The following is a 17358-nucleotide window of genomic DNA, read 5'->3' on the forward strand; positions in this document are numbered from 1 at the left end:
ACTTAGTCTTTAAAGATTTAACAGAATTCTCCCGTGAAACATCTGGGTCTGGTGCTTTTGGGGGGAATGTACTCCTTTGGTAATTTTCTCTATTTCTTCTATGGATATTGATCTATTTGAATTTTTTAAATTAATTAATTAATTAATTAATTAATTAATTAATTAGGCTGCATTGGGTCTTCGTTGCTGCGCGCAGGCTTTCTCTAGTTGTGGCGAGCAGGGAGTTCTCTTCGTTGCAGTGCGCAAGCTTCTCACTGCGGTGGCTTCTCTTGTTGCAGAGAACGAGCTCTAGGCGCGTGGGTTTCAGTAGCTGTGGCACGCAGGCTCAGTAGTTGTGGCACACAGGCTTAGCTGCTCCGTGGCATGTGGGATCTTCCCAGACCAGGGCTCAAACCTGTGTCCCCTGCATTGGCAGGCAGATTCTTAACCACTACACCACCAGGGAAGTCCTAAATTCTCTTTATTCAAGGTCATTTTTTGTAAATTACATTTTCCTATGATATTCCTTTATCTTTTTTTACAATTTTCTAATTTATTTGTTTAGACTCAAACATAGACGCATGATTCTTCTATTCAATGTTATTATTTTTTAATAATTATTTATTTGGCAGTGCTGGGTCTTAGCTGCGGCATGTGGGATCTTTCTTGCAGCATGGGGGATCTGTAGTTGCGGCATGCAGAATCTTTTTTTAGTTGCGGCATGTGGGATCTAGTTCCCTGACCAGGGATGAAACCCAGGCCCCCTGCATTGGGAGCTCAGAGTCTTAACCGCTGGACCACCAGAGAAGTCCCCCATAATTCTTCTAATTTGTGTTGTGTATGGTGATTAGTCCTTACTTATTAAGAATATTCGTGTTTTGTTTTCCCCTACCCTCCTTTTAGAAATTAACTTAGCTACTGACTTGCCTGTTTTACTGAGTATTTACAAACAGCCAAATTTTGGATTTACTTATTCCACCTTTCTTGTTTTTGAATTCATTACTTTCTGCATTTATTTTTATTAATTCCTTCCTTGTACCTTCTTTTGGTTTACTTTGTTCTTTTTCTAACTTTTTAGTTAAATGCTTCACTTACCCATTTTTATTATTTCTTTAGGCTTTCAATTTTCTCTGCGCACTGCTTTAACTGGATCCTATACATTACTAGTGTTTTCATCACCATGATCACCCATTTTACAATTTCCATTTGTATTCTCCATTGATCCAACAGTGTTTGAATTTAATATCCAAGTGGAGGGGCCTTTATTTTTACTACATTGTGATTTTTCTGTACTATTTCTTCTTTATGAAATTTACTTAAGTTTTCTTTGGGGCCTATGCAAGTTTTTGTGAATGTTCCAGGAGACCTAAAAAGAAGGGGTGCTCTGTTTTCAGAGTTCAATATATGTTAATCAAGTCTACCCTACTGACTTAATTGTTTAAGTCTTATATATCCTTATTATTTTTTTTTCCCCACTTGATCTGTCCTGGAGCAAGAACGGCAAATTAAAAGTATCCTGCTACTAGTGCATTTGTGCCTATTTCTCCTGGTATCTCCTAAAACTTGCTTTATGAAAGTTACTTTGTTATTCAGTACATAGTTACATATTTGCATATGGAATACAGGTAGACAGATATTCACAATGCTAAATGTTCCCTGTCAAATACATACTTTAGCTTTACAGGATATTTTTCATCTTAAATAATGCCTTTGGGCCTAAATTTCACTTTGTCTCATATTGAGATCAATAGCCTAGCTTTCTTTTTATTTGCCTTTATGTCTGCTCTTTGGCCTTTTCAACTTCTGAACCATTTTGTTTTCCCTGGCTATCTTGAATACAGTGAAAAAAATCAGGTTTTGCTTAGTGACCCAATTTGAAAATTTTTTAATAGATTAGCTAATAAATGTATTTAAAATTTACTGATATGACAGAAATGGTTACTCTCATTTCTATCATAGTCTGCTATGTTTGGTTTTATGTTAAAAAATGTCTTTCACTGTTATCTGGTTTTTTGTGTGTATTTTTAATTTTTTTGATAATTAGAGTGATTTGTATTTTTGTTCTAGTATATGTTTCTGGTTCCATCTTTGTAACTATAATTTTAAATAATTTCACTTAGTACTATTAATCCTCTATTTCTTTACACAGTTAACTACTATGAGCACTAACAAAATTAGCTTATATAATCTTACTGCCTCTCTTGCATTACACAGTTATAATCACAGTATTATCTTTCTCAGTGTTTACCTTTGTACTGTTAAATATGCTTATACTTCTACTAACTGATTTGTCAGCTTTAAATGATGTTCTTTGACTCCTAGCCATTATAGATTAGGCAATCCACAAACTTATTCTACCTCCAATTTTCTTCTTACTTTCCAGTTCTCTTAATTTTTTACTTTTATGACCAATTCCTACATCATCAGATATTTAATATGTACATTTTATTCTTTCTTCCTTATTCCCACTTTTGTTTTAGCCTCAGGTCTACTGTAGTTAAATATACTCAATGTTCTCCAACAGTATTCTTGCCAGTTTTCTTACTCATCTCTGGAGGATGAAGTCACCCTCTAATAGTTTCCTTAAGAGGGGCTTAGACTAAAAACATGCCCTGAGTCTCACATGTCCAAATTGTTTATACTTGATGAACATTTTACAGATAATAAAATGAAGGCACAGAAAGATTAAATAATTTGAACACACTAGCAAGGGGCAGAGCCAAGATTTGATCTCAGAAGTTTAGCTCCAGAGTCCAGGCTCTTAACTTGTTATTACACCAAGCTCAAGTATTCAATTTTAATCATAGAAGAAATATTAACATTTAGGAGAAATAATGAATGGCAAAGAAACTACAATGCATGATGAAATTAAGGGAAGAAGAAATATATTTTAGAAACTGCCTAGTTTAGGCAAAAGTGGATTAGGAGGCTGAATCACATAGCTTAGAGGCAGGGCCTCTAGAGTTAATCCTCAACTTGAATACTGGCTCTGCTACTTTTGACACCTTCAACACATTATTTGACCTCTCTGAGCCCCAGTTCCTACCTACATTTGTAAGATGGGGTTAAGAGTGATTACCTCAGGGGATATTGTGAGGTTGAAATGAGATAATGTATTTTACAGAGGTCCAAACACAATGCCGAGCACATAAATTAAAATGTTTTAATATGCTAACTACTTTAAAGATTATTACTATCATGAGATTAATCAAGAAAACTGCACATCTAGTTTCCTAAGATTATTGTGAAGAAAAAAAGGAAAAAAAATCCCAATTTTCTAAGAAGTGAAAAAGAGGCCTATTTTCTTTATATGAAATGCCCTCTTTTTCCTCTCAGCCAATTGTCTTTAATAAGTTCAAATCCCAGGACCTTCATGAAATCTGCCCTACTGGTCCAACCCACACTGATCCAAATAGTCTCTTAACTCTTTACATTAGTCTGTACCACACTTCAAGCATCTTACAATAAAGTATCTTATCTTAATAAAACTTTATACACCAGGGACTTCCCTGGTGGCGCAGTGGTTAAGAATCCGCCTGCCAATGCAGGGGACACGGGTTTGAGCCCTGGTCCGGGAAGATCCCACATGCCACGGAGCAGCTGGGCCCGTGCGCCACAACTACTAAGCCTGCGCTCTGGAGCCCGCGAGCCACAACTACTGAGCCCATGCACTACAACTACTGGAGCCCGTGCTCCGCAATGAGAGAGGCCACCGCAATGAGAGGCCTGCGCATCACGAGGAGTGGCCCCCGCTCACCGCAACTAGAGAAAGCCCACATGCAGCAACGAAAACCCAACACTGCCAAAAATAAATAAATAATAAAATAAATTTTTTTAAAAAAACAACAAAACTTTATACCATTCTATTAGTACATATTGTTTACATATTTTCCCATTGCCTGTTTTACAAACTGTTTTATATGTCATCTTGTCTCACCAAATCGACAAATACTGTCTTTTTTTCAATCAAGTGTTACAGCTTTTACCCTTTTTGGACTCAAAATTGCTTAGCACAGAGTGAGATACGCAGACAGTTTTGCTTGACTGATTCTGAGTGTCTGTATTTATGGGAATACAAAAAGACTGATGAGCTAGAAAGACCAATTTCAAGTCAAATATTTAATTTTTAAATTCTTCACTGTTTAAAACTTATTTAAAAAATAGGGGAAAGTACTAAAATGCCTTTAGAATAATTTCTAAAAGTGAAAACAAAATAGCTACATATATATATATATATATTTAAAACCCAATTGGATATAATTACAGTATCTTTAGGAGTAAAGGTACAACAAGGGCTACTGAATTCATGAACACTTAGTTAATGTGTAACATTTACTGAAAGAGAGAGAGACAAATTCACAAGAACAAAAAATGGTTAAGTGGGAATTCAAAGCATTTATAAAGTCTATTTCTTGGCCTTAGTACTCAATGTTCCACCAGAAGCAGTTCCACTTATGAACCTGTACTGAACATAAGGCTTAAATACCGTTGTTTAACAAAAACATCAAATCGCTCTACTACAAATGGCCTAGAACTATATTAAGCCGTCTGAATCTAATTAGACAAGAATACCATAAACTACATATTACAATCATTCTCAAAACTATTAAGAATACCATGGAAATACAGCTTCATCTAGATACATGTGTATTTCCTTCTCTTAAAAATGACCATTTAGTTGTAACTAGTTTTCTTGAAAATATGAAGAAAGAAGTTTTAGATTAAAACGTGTATTTCCCAAGTGAGACTTGCTTTAAAAACTTTGTGTAATTTTTTCCAATATTGTATGTGATTAGAATTCACACTATGTAGATTTGTTTCATTCAAGACTATTTTACACAGAACATAGTTGTGAAAATATTAAAAGAAAATTGTGAGGACAATGGTTTGTTTACATACACCCCCTATAAGACAGTATCTATAGCACAGCAGTTAAAAGTATGGAGACTGGAGCCGACATCCTTGGTTTAAATCCCAGCTTCACCATGTCCTAGCTCTGACTTTAGGCATGTAACTTTATCTACGTGTGTTTTGGCTAACCATTTGGTAAAATAACTGTAATAAAAGTACGCCATAGGTTTGTTGTGAGAATTCACAGAGAACAGTCCCTGGCACCTGGTAAATCAATGTTTGTAAATGGCAGCTAACACAAATGTCACAATTTAAAATGTTTACCCCAGTGAATCTTCAAAAGAATACATCTACTGAAGAAAATATACGATCTGGAAAACTTTTATTTATTCATCCAAGTTTCTCTCCACAGCAATTGTGTGCAGTTAAGTGAAAACTTTTTTTCTTTCTGCATTTTCTAAACGCTAATTTTGTGACGCAACACTAAAACCCAACAGCACTATTCTCTAAAAAAACACCAATCTTACAATGCTGCATATAGAGCTGACCTAAACCAGAAAGTAAAATGTGAAAGAGGTAACAGAACTGGAAACTGATTCCCAAACCAGGAACACAATCCCTAGCTGCCACTGTCTTTAGTAAAAATCCATCTTGTGTGGGCAAAATACCTCATTATGGATGGGCACATTTGTTCTAGAGAATTTGTTTAATGTTATTGATGTTCTAGGCTCATCTCACTCAACAAAAACCAAATCAAAGAAGCAACTGTGCATTGGTGAACTAAATGGTGTCACACTTATCTGCAGTCTAATAAACAAAACTTTCTGAGCTGAAATTAACTTATTTAAGAATGACAACACTTCTAAAAACAATTGAAAAATCAATTTAATAATATCAACTTACAAGAATCTTTAATTTGGGATTTGTAAACCTCATGAAATTATACAGAAAATCCTATCCGTGTGTATATGTGCATTTTTCTAGGAAGATGATCCAATGGTTTCATCAGATCCTTAAAAGAGAGTGGAATCCCAAAAGGTTGAGAATTATTGCTCTTTACAGTCTACAAAAATTTCTTTCCGTTCTTATGCTATTAGTTTCAGAAAAGAACTTATATACAGTTAAGCAGTATAATTGTAAATCCATTCAAAATCTCACATTTCCTAAGTAAACTTAGATGTGTGTAACAAGTTCACAACAACAAAAACACTTCAACTTATCCAAAAGTTCTTAGAGTCTACGAAACTTTCCCAGAGCTGTAATTAAGGGACAATGAGAAACCAGGAGCACAGAAGAACCACTAAGAAAAGGTAAGTAAAATTTAGCCAACTCTAGAACAATCGTTATGTACAGAAAACATAAGACAGCATGAAACAAGGACGAGGCTCATAATTATTGATTAAATAGTGTTACAGTTGTCCACAAAGACAATCAAATTTCAGTTTTCTGTGGTTAGAAAAGACAGTTTAGGAGGAAGGATTTGTCACAGACCATCAATGCAACTTCAGAATGACCTAGGTAAAATCAGTTCCTTGCGCTCATGTAAAAGTTTATAATGCTCATAAGCCCAGGCAATATTTTGATTTATTTTACACCTGCCCCGTCATTTAACCTCTTATTATAGTAACTTATTAGCAAAAACATACAACACTCGATACTTCCTTCGAGGTATAGGCTGCGACCGGCGACTACTGCCCTTAAAATAATCCAATCCTGGTTAAATGACAATAGCCTATATATAGTTAAAACCTACGAACCTTTAAATCTGGCAACAGTTCAAATAGCAACAAAAAATCCCAACCAAACTAAAGTCAACCAAAGTAATCCTGAGGTTTGTTTCCTTCCCTCGCCCTTGGGGACCGCACCTCTTTGTGCACAAGGATCTGAAGGTCTCCTAACCTCAGACGCCAGCTACGGGCGCCGGCAGGACACCCTGTCGCAAGCCTCAGGGGCGCCTCTGCTCAGCAGTGGAAACGTCGGCGGATGCGGACCGGGCGATCCCCGAAGCAGCCGTGACGCCAGGCGTTGACCCGCCGGGCCCGAAACGAAGACCGGGGCGCGCCGCCACCAGAGACCGGGCCGCAGGCTGGCGGCAACCAGCGGAGACCGAGGCCGGGATACCAGCGTTGGCCCGGGCTCTCCCTGAAGGGCCCAGGGCCCGCAAAGAGGAAAGAAGGGGACAGGCGGACACACCTGGCGGGGACCCCCGGCGACCAGTTCCTGCGTTAGCGCCGCGCTCGTCGGACTCTCCCAGCATTCGCCGCCGCCCCTCCTCCTGCCCAGGGCCACCTCCACTTTCCGCTCCAACGTGGCAGCCGCAACCCCGCCCAGCCGGCTGTCCGACGCTTCCGGGAGCGACGCCTCGCCCCGCCCACCCCGGCGCGCGGCCGACCAGGGCACTTCCGGGAGCAGTGGTAGAAGAGGAGGGGGCTCGTTCCCGCGCCGCGCGCGCCCCCGTGAGGTTAAGGATCGGTTCTCGGCGGTGGCGGGCGATGGTGGCTAGCACGACGCGAAGAACAGTCCTGCTGGGCGTAGCTGCCTAGCGGAAGAAGGGCCCCGGCCGGCAGGAACGCCACGTAGCACTGGTCCTGTGAAACGTCAGCAGCCCCGCGACACTGCCAACGCGACCAGCCCGAAAATCGGGCTGCAAGGGCCTTATTGCAGCAACTGCAACTGTGACTGGGCTCTTTAAATTGCTTACTTGGTTCTACGGTGTAGCTTACTGAGACTTCTTTAAAACCGAACGGATCTGTTCATACCCAAAGGCTATTGTGGACGTACTTGATTTGTTACTCTAAAGAGGCATACTGGCGTAAATAAGGTATTCCAGTTAGTATCGTGCGGTACTATTTGAGATCTGTTAGCATTTGCCTTCAGTCACTGTAACTATACTAGTTTCACCAGAGCCTGGCATCTAATTAGTGCGTTGCCTGGATGCTGTTTCTAGTTTTCGTTGGAATTATTTCACAGCGAACAGAGTAAAGCCAGAGGAAAATCACTTGCTAAAGTACAGAACCTGTATAGTTCTCTTCCCATTACACCAGTCAAGGGTCTTTTCTAAACACCTTCACTGGAAGTAGTTTCTCTTTTTTGCACACACAAAGCAAAACATAGCAAACACTTATTTAAGACAGTAGGCACATTTTTGTACTCGCTGTACTCCTTCCAACACCCTTTAAGCGTTTTATACTTCTGGTTCCGTTTAAAAAGCAAATTTATTTCTGTAGGGCTGAAGTAGACCTGCTCAAGAGTCTTAGGATACAGTTGCTAATTTCTAGAATTCTAAAAAGCCTTCCATTTTTACTTAACCGCTGCAAGGACTAGTTTACCTAAAAAGGTGTCAATAAAAATCCCTGACTTAAAAGTGGGACCATCATTTGAGTCAAGTGAAAAGAAACATTGAATTTCCTACTGCCCCATTCCCCAAAGATCCTCCGCCCTACTACCTGGAAGGGTGCAATGGCATGGAAAAGTATTCATAAGAACAACTTTCTCAAAACTCAATGATGCAAGCAGTGGTTACATTCTTTGGTATACAATCGTACAGTTCAATTACATGTCCCTATTGCATAAATCAAACTGCAAACCTCTCTACCCCGGAACCCCCTTTGGTAGGCCCTGTGAGCTAAGAATGGCAAAAGAAAAATGTTTCGTGAAAAAATTACATGAAATTCAAATTTTTGTATCCACAAAGTTTTATGAGAACAGATCCATGCTAAATGGTTTATGTTATTGTCTTTGGCTGTTTTTGGTGCTACAAGGGCAAACTTGAGTATTTGCTAGAGACTATATGGCCTGCAAAGCCTAAAATATTTACTATACGGCGCTTTAAAGTTAGCCAACCCCTATTCTATTAGACAGGATTTTGCCTACAAATGGATTAATGCTCAAAGTCCAAATGAGACATTTAGTATTATAAATTTTTATTTCAAAGCCTTGATGTAGTAGCATATAAAGACAATGTGAAAAAAGTCAATTATAATATATATGGTTATAAGGCTAAAATATAGTGGTTTCTAAACTTGATGTATTTATATCTGGTTGAATACAAAGACCCTTACCCTGTTTTAAATGCAGGCAGTTCTGGCTTTGACTATGTAAGCTGAAACTCTGCAAAGTCTTAATCTATGGGATTAACAATCTATGATTATTCTGTAACCTTAAAATTTGCCAAAACATTAAAAACCTTCTTGGTGTTGGTTATAAATGTAATATAGTAAAATTAATATTTAAAACACCAGAAACACTGGTAATTCCCTGGCGGTCCAGTGGTTAGACTTGGCGCTTTCACTGCTGGAGCTGGGGTTCAATCCCTGGTAGGGAAACTAAGGTCCAACAAGCCACGCAGAGCAGCCAAAAAAAAAAAAAAAAAACCCAAAAAAACAAAAACCAAACAAACCCCCCCAACAAACAAAACCCCAAAACAAACCACTAGAAACACTGAAAATTATAATGTTTTATTTCTTTATAAAAAATGTATCAAGTAGTTTGAAAAGTGCTTGCTTTCTTCACATTATATGACATAACACGGAATGAGCATCTTATCTCTGCCTTGGCAAACTGTCATACTCCTTTCTAAGTTTGAATCAGCTTCCATAATTTTATCCTTTGTGCTGTCAATGTCATGAAACATCTCTGAAAGTTCCTTCAATGTGAAGTTTTTCAACAGCATGATTTCTGAGACGCGTTCATCCTTTACAACTGCTTTACTCACGTAAAACTTTATATTCGCCTTCACTACGTTCTGCCTCCTGCGTATCTAGAACTATTTCTTGAATGGCACCAGTGTCAGCATTCCCAAGGTCATCTTTATCTTCTAACTCCATTTACATCCCATCCATATCCTGCAGTTTTTTGCATAGTAGTCTCTCACTACTGTGCAAAGCAAGGACTGCCTGTAATTCTTGGAATCTTGAGTGCAAATTTCACAGTAGCATCCTTATCTGAGCTTGGAGCTTCACCAGGCAGCTTAACATTAATCAATTCATGTTGACTTCTGAAACAAGGAAACCAGCCTTTACTGGCAGTAAATAGATGTCCTTGTAATTACCATTTTCCTTCAGCGCAGCAACTAACTTCAATGCCAAACTGACTGGGATTTGTTTTTGATTACAGTCCTCAATCCAAAGAAGTGAATGCTCCATTTCAACCGTCAGTGGCTTTCTGTTCCTAGTACAATTTAAACGAAAAGATGTTGAAGCAACTTTACGTTGTTTTTGTATTCATCAGACTTTTAAACCGTGGCTTGTACTGTAGCTTCACGTAGGCCTAGGTCTCATCCTATCTTTGCTTTGCTGTGGCCATTTTCAAATCTAACCACATCTAATTTCACTTCCAGTATTATCACTTTTCATTTCTTTGCTATTCTGTCATATTTGTCGACCAATTCCCTCTTCTGATTTTCTATTTTTGTAAAATCTCACATGGGTTTATCCGTAGGAGACAAGGACACAACTATATGCTTTACTATCTGTGTGTAACTAATAGATGTTCAGTGACCAATCACCAAGACTTTGAAAGAAGTTATGTAACTATTACTGTTCATGATGCACATCTTTTCTTTGCATAATGATTTTGCAATAAAGAGCCAGTAGCAAAGTTTACGCAATAATTCAGTTAATATTGTGACAACTAAAAGTTCAGCTGTGTTGTTGTGGGACAGGTGTTGTTTAACTACATTGTGAAAACTGATATTCACGCATGGTGAAATGGTGCAAAGTAAGGACTACCTGTATCTAAAAAGAAAAAACTTGTATTGGAAGTTAACAAAACAGTCAACTTTTTTTTTTTTAATTAATTAATTAATTTATTTATTTTCGGCTGTGTTGGGTCTTCATTTCTGTGTGAGGGCTTTCTCTAGTTGCTGCGAGCAGGGGCCACTCTTCATCGCGGTGCGCGGGCCTCTCACTATCGCGGCCTCTCCTGTTGCGGAGCACAGGCTCCAGACGTGCAGGCTCAGTAGTTGTGGCTCACAGGCCCAGCTGCTCCGCGGCATGTGGGATCTTCCCAGACCAGGGCTCGAACCCGTGTCCCCTGCATTGGCAGGCAGATTCTCAACCACTGCACCACCAGGGAAGCCCAACAGTCAACTTTTAACCCAATTTAGTTAACTACTAGCCAAGCCAAATCCTAGATCAAAAACTTCAGTTTTTCTCAAAAGAATGTTAATTCCAAGACTCTGAATTACTCACTGCAGCTAGAAGAATGTTTGGAGATAATGTAATATAGAATTCTTCAAATAAGGATTTGCAGACAGTCCAAAGACATCCTTTTGTGAATTTAGGCCCCCTCCCCTCATTTCAATAATCTTTAGGTCTGCAAAAGAGTAAAGTTCTGGACAACCATACTGCTGTCCAGATTGTAAAACTTCACAGTCATCACAAGGCACAAGACTGTATGTATATAAAATTCACTGGATAGCAGCCAGTACTATGTTTACTTCTGCAAAACAGTAGCATCCACCCGTTAGTTTAAATTTTGTTTTCGAATGCATTTATTTTGTAAATCTTTTCATTAAGGGCAATAAAGTTTATATCAACTTTAAGAAATAGAAAATTAACTTAAATCAACACTGAGTATTCACAAAAAATTTCCCGCTTTATATTCCTCCAATTTGAAAAACACCCCAAGATTACACGCTTGATTAATGACAGATTAATCTGGTACTAGATTTGAGATTCTTAGCTTCTGACCACTGGCCTATCTGCTATTCTTGAACAAAGCTCAAGTTATAGGATGGTCATCCACTGGCACACCAAACAATTATTTACAGAATATCCAATAATTCAGCAAATTTAAATCCCAGAACATATGGTCTCTAATTCAGGGCCTAAAAGAATTGTATTATTTTTAAGAAAAGATGACTGTCAAGGTTAAAAGTCCTACCCCCCACCCACCCAACTGCCTATGCTGAATCAAATCTATTGATTTAGAAAATTATATTATTTTTGAAATAGTATTTATCTTTGAAAGCTGAAAAAATAAGGAAAAATTTTAACTGAATACGATATCCACATTATGCTCAATATATAATGAATACAATACCCAATTTTTGCTCAGATTTGATTTTTTGTCTTCTTTTGTCAAAACTAAAAAGTTTATACACCTCTTACCTTATATAAATCTTCAAATTCCTGATAAATCTGACAAATGGTGTTCTCTAAGAAAAACACCCTTCAATTTTATTCCTAAAATGAAAAACATTTATAGGCAAGTCAATGTACAAAAACCACATTTTATCTATAAGCCTCATGATTTTTTTTCATTATGTCCTCATCCACATACATTAATCACAACAAATCATGATGTGAACAGCAGTGGAAAAGTTTAATCATTGGACATTTATATTTTCTTCTTATTTTCAACTTAAGCTCTAGTCTTAAAGTTTTTATTGCTTAGCTCCTTTTAAAAAATACGTAATAAATGCACATTTCTATAGTTTTCAATTCTCTCACATAGAACAGATAAAACCTCCAATTTTACTATGATTGGAAAAAACCCATAACAAAGATAATTTCAAGCATATCATTTACTACTTTGCACAGGTTACCTTATGCTAACTTGGAGGTGTCGTCTTCTCAACATCAAGCCTGATATGGGAAGGGTAACCGTACCTTAATACATTCCCAAACTGGTTATGCCTTGCTTTATATGTAATGTTTTTGTTATCAGACAAGGTTTCCAATGATCAGAAGCACTAAAGCTTTAAAGGAAAAGGGGGAAAGTTGTCTCTGCTATCAAAGAACTTTTAAGCAGTAATAATGGGAAAAGACTCAAAAGATTACAAATCTCAGGAACTAATTAGAATTCTGCCCATTTGGAACATTCTGACTTCTTGATGAGGTCTACGTTTTGCTCATTAAGAGGGATCGAGCCCATGGTGGGGGGAAAGTAGCAGAAAGAAAAGAAAGTATACTCACCCTACTGGATAAAAATCAAGCTTTGGGGGAAAAGGGCAAACTGCTCTAATTCTGCTGCTGCATATTTGTATCTTTACTCTATCCTATGTCAAATATTTGTGAAATTGCCTATAAGTAACTGGACTACATTCCGTGAAAAACTCTAAACAGAAATTTCAACTCTTCCAAGTCAATCTGAACCCCAAGCAAAATAATAGAGGAAGGGGACACACAATTTCTATCTATAGTCTAGTGCCACCAGCTTCTCTAACCGCCTCCACCTAGGAGGAATTGGGAGAGGGGAAATGGGTCCGAGAAAAACAATATTTAATCAACGCAGAAGATTCTGACTATAAGCTCAACTTTCTTATAAACTCCTTAGAAACTTTCCAAAATGAATGTAGCACCACTTAAGTAGTTTATATATACATAGGCGAGAAAGAAACCATGTACCGTAGCAAAGAGAGCACTTATTTGGATCATGTGCTCTCATACTTCTAATTATCTGACTTGAGGGTCAAATATTAAATCTCTTGACTTAATAAACTGAAACAGTTTTTTTTAAAAAGTATTTAATTAAAGTGTGGTAGTCAACCTCCAAGATGGTCTCCAATGATCCTCCCCCTCTTGGTAGTCACACCTTTGTATACTGCCCACCTATACCATACCAGGACCAACAGAGTAGGGTCCCGTTGGTGTTTTGTCACTTTCAAGACTATTAAAAGACAACCTTCTATCTTGGCTTTTCTCTCTTGGGCCAGTGTCCGAAAGCCAGCTATCATGCGGTAAGGACACTCAGGCAGCCCATGGAGAGGTTCACATGGTGAAGAAGAACTGAAGCCTTTAGCCAACAGCCATCAGGGAACACAGGCCTACCAACTGAGACAGTTTGGAAGCTGCTGTCTTTCTTCTACCTCCTCTCCCCAGTGTTCCGTAAGTGTTTGTTGTTTTAAACTGCCAAATATTGAGCAATTTGTTACACAGCAATAAACAACTAACACAGAAGGTCACAATCCATATCCAAAAACTAAAACGCACAACTTACAAATTAGCTGAAAAGGTCTAAAATTCTTGGGAAAGGATCAGGTTCAGAACTGTCTTTATATTTAATCACCAATAATTTCAAGACCCCAAGGCTTTCTGAAGCAGAAAACCCCCCAGAGAACTAAAAGGATGAAAAATTCAGCAAGAATATGTCAGTCACTAGAAATACATTTTATTATATCAGGATGGCAAATAAATGTAAAACTAGCTAAAAATCTGATAAAAAGGTAGGTATTCAATAAGGATGATACCAGTCCTAGAAGGCAAAAAGTCTATTTACTTTCATAGGGTTGTTGAGAGAAATAAGTGTTTAAAACAAAAACAAAAAACTGTGTGCATGTGTGTATAATACACTTAGTACAATGTCTTACATGTAACCACTCAATAAGCATTAGCTGTTACTATTTTTTCCCCCAAGTAACCAATTAATGAGATTCTATACCATAAAACAGAAAATTAGATTTCACTCAAGCCTTTATAAATCCATTTTTTACTTGGACAATCCTCCCCTTCCAATTCACTGCTTTCGTTTCAGGAATACTTAATACATTAAAAAAAGAAAGATATACTACCTCCCCTGCATATTTCTAGTAATTATCTTCCAAGACCCAGGAATCTTCTTCCAACATCTCCAAGAATATAATTCCTGAAAAGAGATATTTTATTTTAAATTATTTTCTGCACTGGTCAATGTTTTTGACAAATAAAATCTTTAATACAGCTGACATATCCTCATTTTCATATGCAGTAATCACGAAAGTTCATTATGTGAACAGCAGTGAAAAGGTTTAATCATTGGATATGAAGTCATCAAAGGAAGCAAAGATGTAATCAAATGATTAAATTGAGAACTTCAATGTCACCAGTAAAACAATAAAAAATAGCAACAAAAAGCACGTAAAACTTATAAGCAAATGTAAAAATACATAAATACAACTCAAAATCAATGATTCCATTTATAAGGGACTGCATACTTCCCTATCCAAAAGTACACTAAGAATACCAAGAGCAGCGACCCCTTGTGGCTTCTGTAAAGTAGGTGGATTATTTTCATTTAGCAGGTCTCCATTTAAGTAAATCAGTTCTGCAATGTAGCAGTTTTCTGTAATTCATCTATAATTAATAATTAGAAGACTATTGTCAGAATAATGTGGGAGCCACATTATCAGGAAACAATGCAGCAGAAACACATGTATCTACTTGTGCACCAGGGATTGAAAACACAAATTCACCTTAGACATTGTCTCTGCACTCAAGGAGCATCCTCTAGCAAGTTTCTTACAAACTTTTGAGTCCTTAAAAAAGGGCAACTGCCACAGTGATGACACTTCACACCCACGAGAATGTGGAGGAACTGGAACCCTCGCCCATCGCTCGTGGGAATGCAAAATGGTACAGCCACTTTGGAAAAAGTCTGGCATTTCCTCAAAAGGTTAAACATAAGAGTTAGCATATGACCCAGCAATTCCACCCTTAGGCATATACTCAAGAGGAATGAAAACACATGCCCCGACACAAACTCGTACACTACTGTTCATGGCGGCATTATTTGTAACAGCCCCCAAAGGGAAACAACCTGAATGGACACACAAAATGTGGTATATATTCATACAATGGTATATTTTTTCACAATAAAAAGAAATGAAGTACTGGTACTACAACATAAATAAACCTTAAAAATATTCCAAGTGAAAGAAGCCAGTCACAAAAGACTAATTTCTGATTCCATTTATATGAAATATCCAGAATAGGCAAATCTACACAGGCAAAGATTAGTGGTTTCCAGGGACTGGGGGAGGGAAAATGTAAGCAGGGACTGCTAATGAAAAGGGAGTCTCTTTTTGGGGTGATGAAAATGTTCTAAAATTGATTGTGGTGATGGTGGCACAACTCATGATACACTAAAACCCATCGAATTGTGCACTTTAAATGGGTTAATTGTATGGCATATGCATTATATCTCAATAAAACTCTTGCCAAAAAAAATAAGGCAACCAATTTTTAATTGAAAACTTACTTATTTCTATTTACCCTTATTCAGGTCTTAATTGGTTGAGTGCTAGAAAAGCTTCTAATAGTCTAACCAACTGACAGTGATTTAAATCCAGGTCCTACCCTTTGCACATCTTACAGCCAAGTTAAGTACATCCCCCATGGACCAATTTCCCCCCATTCATGGTACTATCCTTAGACCTTGTGATTTTTAACAAAACTACATAAGCAAAAGCTATGTTAATTTCATTCAAATAAGATATAAGCATATTATAATGGAAAGCAATCGTGAATAAGTAATACCTTGAGATGAATCTTTTTGGCTAGAGTCTGGATAAAGTAAACAAAAAGGGAAAAAGAACAATCTTGCTTGGAAATGTTGGACACATTCTTGCCAGCTGGAGATAGAAATAAAAAGGTTAGGAACATTTCTGTTTTCTAAAATAGGCCTCCACAGTTAAGCAGGAAAGATGCCACATAATATACTAAGGACCTCTTCAAAGATACAAAATAAAAACTATGTCCTACCTTGGCCCCATTTTGTTTCCTCTATGAAACCTTAAATCTCATACTGTAAACATAAAGAGCTTAACGAAGACATCGTTCTAAGATCTTCTCACCCTGAAAGCTATCCAGGATGCCCCACACCCCAACCAAAACCATTTCATTGGCCCTCTCTCCTGCCCCTCCTAGTACTGCTATTGATGAGTCCGAACTAGACCGTGCGCTTACCCCCAAACCCCGAGGACCTTCTTACCTTATTCCCTTCTTAATTCCCCCATTGCGGCAAAGGATCTTGCAGGAAAGAATCAGTTGAACTGAAAGTCGACTTATCTTGGTATTATATTCTCATTCAAGCTCCTCTGAGCTCACATACCTACAGTCAACCATACCAACAGCTCCTACATTATCTCCGCATCAGAGAACTACAAAATAAAATGCAAGGGGCTTCCCTGGTGGCACAGTGGTTAAGAATCCACCTGCCAATACAGCAGACACGGGTTTGAGCCCTGGTCCGGGAAGATCCCACATGCCCTGGAGCAGCTAAGCCCGTGCGCCACCAGCTACTGAAGCCCACGCACCTAGAGCCCGCGCTCTGCAAGAAAGAGTAGCCCCCCACCCTCTGCAACTAGAAAAAGCCTGCGCGCAGCAACGAAGACCCAATGCAGCCAAAAATAAATTTATAAAAAATAAAATGCAAGGAAATGACATGCCTCTCAATAAATCATTTATTTGGGGTCCAATTTTGTCTTCAATATTTCTAGGGCGCTGCGTTTACCCCTCACCCTCTTATCCCTCCCGTCACATCCTCCCGTCACTTTCAGAGCTCGCACCTGGAGACCCATCGGCATGCCACAGGATTCGCCTCAACTTTGGTCCTGCCTCTCCCCTTCGCATTCTCTCGGTGGGACTCACAAGAAGCGCGATGGCACTGGATTTAACCAGAGCGCACGGATGAAAAGAAGCCCACGCCAGCTAAACCCACTAACCACCCTCCAATAAGCGGGGAGGGGCGGCCCAATGCGCGTCTTAATACCCCTGGCCTTTCCGATTGGCTGCTGCGACATGACGTGGTCTGTGATTGGCCACGGCG

The 17358-nt window shown here is 38.4% G+C and overlaps 1 protein-coding gene across 21 annotated transcripts in view; it reads right to left on the reverse strand.

Annotated features, from left to right (window-relative positions):
- SEC31A (SEC31 homolog A, COPII coat complex component) overlaps window positions 1-17267 on the reverse strand; it is a 78717-nt gene extending 61450 nt beyond the window's left edge. For 15 of the 21 annotated variants that reach the window (XM_057546494.1, XM_057546491.1, XM_057546490.1 and 12 more), the window contains exon 1: window positions 7024-7181. The gene's annotated coding sequence lies outside the window, so the exon portion shown is untranslated. The other 6 variants (XM_057546475.1, XM_057546476.1, XM_057546477.1 and 3 more) reach the window with 6 other exon arrangements.
- Window positions 17268-17358: the final 91 nt, after the last annotated feature.

The sequence above is a fragment of the Balaenoptera acutorostrata genome, chromosome 5 (assembly GCF_949987535.1).
Source record: "Balaenoptera acutorostrata chromosome 5, mBalAcu1.1, whole genome shotgun sequence".
NCBI classification, from domain to species: Eukaryota; Metazoa; Chordata; class Mammalia; order Artiodactyla; family Balaenopteridae; genus Balaenoptera; species Balaenoptera acutorostrata.